This window comes from Pygocentrus nattereri, chromosome 22 (assembly GCF_015220715.1).
Source record: "Pygocentrus nattereri isolate fPygNat1 chromosome 22, fPygNat1.pri, whole genome shotgun sequence".
Classification (NCBI taxonomy): Eukaryota; Metazoa; Chordata; class Actinopteri; order Characiformes; family Serrasalmidae; genus Pygocentrus; species Pygocentrus nattereri.
Genome location: NC_051232.1, coordinates 30,088,532 through 30,094,580, shown reverse-complemented (window position 1 = coordinate 30,094,580; position 6,049 = coordinate 30,088,532).

Here is a 6,049-nt window from a genome sequence, read left to right as displayed (position 1 = left end):
TAGTTCAGTGCTGAATTATTCGCACTAATAATGGTCTAAATAGCCGTTGTGCTTCACGAACACCCCTAAAATAAGTAACCCAGAGCGCTCACCCGTGAGGAGACTCACGCAGGAGAATCGTTAGCTTAGCTAACCTTTGGTCCTCTGGGGAGCTGTGGGTATAAACCCCGGCAGAAGGAGCCCCTCAGCAGCGCTGATGCACAACCGCCAGGGCTTTTGTTTGGTTGGTTGGTTGGTTCTCCGTAGAACTGGTTCTAAATAGAATCATTCCCTTCCCTATAGAACCCTTGAAGAGCCATCTTCTTTAAAGTAGAACAAAATGGCCATATTGTGAACTGTAAAGTTGTAAACTGTATAGCAGACTGCAGTCATGTTAGCTGTTCTGTGAACTGTAAAGCAGAGCAAGCAGCTATACTGTAAAGCGGTACGTATCAGCAGTATTGTCCCTGGAGAAGCCAGTCCAGACCAGCGTGTTGTGTTTTGGATGCTGGTATTCTGAATATTTGAGGCTGTTAACCAGTTAAACCAGCATGTGTCGTGTTTTGTATGTTGACCAGCTAAACCAGCACTGTTTTTTTCAACAGGGGTGAACTGTAAAGTTGTATAAAGCAGCTATATGCTACTGTAAACTGTAGGTTAAACAGAAACAAGGATACAGCACTGTGAACTGTATAACATAACAAGGTAGCTATACTGTAAACTGGGAACTGTAAAGTTCTGCAAAGCAGCTTTACACTGCTTTAAAGTATTAAGGGGAACAAGATAACTATACAATACAACTATACAATACATTGAACATCGGTTACATGAGCTTGTTTTTAGTCCACGTTTTCAAAAGCATTGGGTACGTTTACAGAACAGTTCTCAAAAGAAGAACAAACCTTGCTGTGGTAAAAATATCCAGCTACAAGAGTCAAGTCTGTTCCTAACAGTGTTGTAGCTGACAATGTAAGCTTTTGTCTCATGTTTCAGCACGCAGATACACTCACAGGCTGCTTTCAATGGAAACGGCAATATTTATAGTAGCAGGAAATTTCAGGATATGTCTGTGGGGAATAAATGAGGGCTGTAATTTTCAGTAGAACTTTAAAGAACTGGTGCATAATCATATTATGGTATTCTCAAGAACTAACAATGCTGAACTTATTACCTTTGTAGCTTTTCATCCAGTGCAAATAAGCATTCGTGAAATCTGGCAGATCCTCTGTTTTTCCAGTTAAGGAACTGCGTGCCTCAGTGACAGTTGAACTCATAGGTTCAAGCTGTGCACTAAGTGTAATGCTCTTTCTGTGCACTAGTGGAGTCGGGAAAATAGGAACATAGTCAAAGGCAGGTTAACCGAGATTCACCATGACCACATGAATTTTCCTAGCCTGAGAGACATAAGACTTTACCTTAACCTTGATCTTCAACTTCTGAACACATTATTTCATGGTATTTCTTATCAGTCCATTGCCCCTCAGTCAGCCAAAATACCCCAAACAGAATCAGATGCTCCAGCCTTCCTGTTAAGCAATTGTGGAATGAGTTGTTGATGTGATCTAATCACTGGACACAAATATCTAAACTGGCCTAGGGCCGATCCTGGCTTAGCTCAAATGATGCTCTAAACCTGCTGGTGATATATTTGAGGAATTTGTGCAGACTGATGGCTGAGAAATTAGGGTTTTAAATTAGGATGAATAGAAATGCCTCAACACAGGAATCAGAGGAAGTCTATCTGATCCATTTCTGCAGCTAAAATGTAAGATTAAACATAGACAGTAACACAGTATGTGTTGCTTTAGCTGTCTGCTCTAGCACTTTGGTATCCATTGGGACCCTTCAAACAATAGGCAAATAAGGACTGTATAAAATACACTCACCAGCCACTTTATTAGGTACATTATGCTAGTAAAAGGTTGGACCCCCTTTCGCCTTCAGAACTGCTTTAATTCTTCGTGGCAGACTTTCAACAAGGTGTTGGAAACGTTCCTCAGAGATTTTGGTTGGTTATTTGAGTTACTGTTGCCTTTCTATCATCTGGAACCAGTCTGCCCATTCTCCTCTGACCTCTCACATCAACAAGGCATTTTCGTCCACACCACTGACCGCTCACTGGATATTTCCTCTTTGTCGGACCGTTCTCTGTAAACCCTAGAGATGGTTGTGCGTGAAAATCCCAGTAGATCAGCAGTTTCTGAAATACTCAGACCAGCCCGTCTGGCACCAACAACCACGCCACGTTCAAAGTCCCTTAAATCCCCTTTCTTCCCCGTTCTGATGCTCGGTCTGCACTTCAGCAAGTTGTCTTGACCACCTCTACATGCCTAAATGCACTGAGTTGCGGCCATGTGATTGGCTGATGAGCTATTTGTGTTAACAAGCAACTGAACATAACCTAATAAAGTGGCCAGTCAGTGCAGATGATACATAATGTGTATAAATGTTCCACTCAGATATTTGGAGAAACCACTCTTTTCACAGTGTCTTTCAACAGGCCTCCTAGTGGCCGTTCCGCTGGTGGAATGGAAATTGACCCTGATTTTAATTAATATTGTCAAATAAAATATTTGCCCCTCTAACTCTGTTATTAGAGGAACTACGACACTGGTGGCTCTGTGTGGGAAAGGTTGTGACTCTGTGTTGAGCTGCTAGTGAGCAAGGGGGAGGAAAGGGGAGGGGTGAGAACCCCATGCTGTAAAAACTTTCCACACCTCTCCACAAAGATGGCCCTCCCGAGAGGAAACGGACAGTAGAGCTGCCACTTTCCTGATTTCAGAAAATTGTGTACAACTGCCACAGTAAAAAAACAGCGTTTAAACACAATAAGGAAACATTTATAAATGTTGACTTGCTTGCTCATCTATTTGTAAACCGCTTTTTGTCAATCACACCTTTGCGTATAAATATATTCCAGGGGGAAAAAGGCATAGGGCCTCTAATGTGAGGAACCACCCAAAACAGGCAGGCATTGTAAAACATCTTATGTTTTGAAAGAACATTGTGTTAAAGTGAAAGTATACAGCATTCACTAAATGTTTCAGTCTGAAAAGTCACCTACAGCATATGTGATTCTTTAATGATGTTCATTTCCGTGCATTCTGTGCATGGCAATAAATTGCAGTGTTGACTGTAATTAAACACCAGACCTCTCAGATGTTTCTTTGCAATCTGTGTGCATCATAAAGTTTATGCACAAGAAAAAGAACCTCTCAGTCGTTTCTTGGCAAACGATATGCATCATTAGTTTATGCACAAAAAAACAATTAAAGTTTAGGGTTGTTTCCAGATGTGGCATTTACATCTGGAGTTCGATGATGTTTCTCGCAACACGGTGACCAAAGAAGTGTCATTGAATGCCACTGAAACTGAAGAATCAGTACAAATCACTCACAGTAAGCCAAAAACATTAGATGTACCAAAAAACATTTTTTTTCTTTTGTTAAGAAGCAAGAATTTCCAGTGAGCAAAACAGAACAATCTGGTAGATGCCAGAAAACCACAGCAGTTGAAAATAACAATCCTTTCAGTCGTGAGGAAAAACTGCTAACACATCAAGAACGTTGTTTAGGATGCACCAAAAACACCATATAGAGAAAATGCAAATCAGTGGTGAACCTCAAGAGCAGAAAGGCCACGTGGACAGAAAGATAGCAGCTGCTCAGATCCAAACAAGTGGCTTAAAGGGATAGTCCTTCAGTTTCTAACCTAATCTCTGTCTGCTCCATTAGTACCATACGATCAATAACCACAAATGGGAATTTCAACATGTTTCCTGCGCTTAGCAAAAGAACAAAAAACTGTCACCTCCAAATACTCTTAAAGTAGAAGGCAGTGAACTGGTGCTTTAGCCAATGGGAAGTTGCTTCACCCTTGGTTTCTATCAGGGGGTACTTTAAGGCTTTCAAGGCCTCCAGAGCAGGATACCTTTCGGGGAAGTAAAACATGCATATCTGTAACTATCAGATCAATTTTATTTGATAGAATCATGCTTGTATATAAACTCTGCATGTATTACTCTTGTTTCATAGTTAAGTTCTGGATGGAAACAAAAGTCTAATAAAGCCCAGCAGATAATTCACAGACCAATCACAGAATGTTTCTCCATGGTGTCTAAGTAGATACAGCCAAGCAAGTACTGGTTAGGACTTCAAGAGCTCAGGCGAAAGCTTTGGTTTTTAAACAACTATCAGCATGATTAGAAAGTGACGGAAAAATCAACCAGTCGTGTTTTGATTTCAAATAGTTGGGTCCAATTTTGTGAGAAAAAAATGTCACTCTAGGCCATCTGGAAGTCCACCACACGTCAATGACTGAATCAGTGGGCTGTTTGAAATGTAAACAGCAGCAGCATCTCTACACCAAGTCTGTCTATCTAAGGAATGATTGTGAAACTGCTAATGGCAGAAATTTGCTTTATCCTAGAGCTGTTCTTCTCCTTAGGTTTTGGCCTAGGTTTGTGATCGTGGCCTGTGTGAATTGAACTCCTAGCTTGAACAGTCAGAGTTCACCACTGGCTTATGTGTTTAGAGTCAATGGATAATCACTGGAGACAGAGATTAGTTTGGACATTTCAAGAGTATACCTTTAAAACTCAGTGGATAGTGTATAAGCAGTATTCACAACCATGTGGCGTTGATAGGCCCTTTACTGTAAAGCTGATGCTTGTTGTAGCTGGACTAGGATGTAGCTGGTTGGTGCATTTCTCTGATCAAAAGAATACATACATTTACCAAAGAGTCTTTTCTCAGAAGTCCAAACTGCATTACAGACCACCTTGCATCACAACAACGACCAACAGGCGTGTATCAATACATTTTAGGGGCCAGGAGCTGAAGTGGAAAAAGGGTAACCTGAATGTGACACTGAGCTTTGCCGAAATCCTTGTCTTTAATAGGATCAGCAGTGCTTCCTGTTTTGTGGCGGCAAGTACAGATGAGAGTTATAGGTGTTCAGTAGTGCACCAGAAAGCAATGATGCTTGTGAAACCCAAACCGACTCACTGGCTGAGCTGATTTTGGCCATAAAAAACACATCCATTTTTTTATTATTAATATATTCATCTGTCCAATACTTATGCTACCCTGAAATGAGTGTCTCTGTAAATTAAGGGCTGTAATTGTTACAGTACAGATGTAAAGTTAAAGCCTTTAGCAGCTCTCTGTACGGCTCTTACTTCATTTTAAAGAACATACAGAAGTTTCAAACCCTCTGAAATCTCGCTTCAGCTCTAGGCTATTTTTAGTGTTGTTCTTTGGGAATAAAAAGTCACGAAAGTGCACTCCTATGAACAGTTGTGACATGTAAGTGGCATAATCAAATTGTGCATTGTATGAAAACTGAATTTTTTTTTCAGAAAGCCCTTTGCTTTGTGAACAGTGCTTGCTTTCTCCCTTGTGGTTTCTTTGTAACATATCTGCTCATTTGATGCAAATCATTTCCTCTGAATCAGCCGTATTGATGGTTGTTTTCAAGTTACACCCCAAACTCAAGCTACCAAAAAGCCTGCCTGTACAAAACCCAGGCAAGAGATATTCCTGGACTTTAACGTCTGGCGAGTTGATTTTAGTGACGCTCATCTGAACATGCTGTTTTATTCAACAGTGAGGTTCTATGTGTAACTCCTTACCAGTGGTGAACCACAGCTATGAGTTCGGGCCTTCAGTTCATGTCATAAATGTCAAATTGATGACAAAAAATAAGGGGAAAACTCTTTATGCTAATGCCAATTTCTAAGAGCAACCCTGTGGGTCTCTAGTTGCATGCTATCACTAAGCTCACAGCACAAAACATTTTAAACACAGATGTCTTGAACGTGCAGAAGACGTTTCTATTTATCTATCTAGCTTCTAACCCACCTTAACATTATGCCTCGTATGTATGTATCGGTTTCACAGGTTATTTCAGTACAGAGCCCTGGTGGAGAGCTGCTGCCACTGTTTTCTATTACTAACAACTGAATGAAACCTGACTCATATTCAGAGTCACTGACTTCCAGAAATCAATAGGCCTTCTCAATGCCTAGAAAGCCTTGAATATGCCTCTCTGCTCCTTACACACATAAACA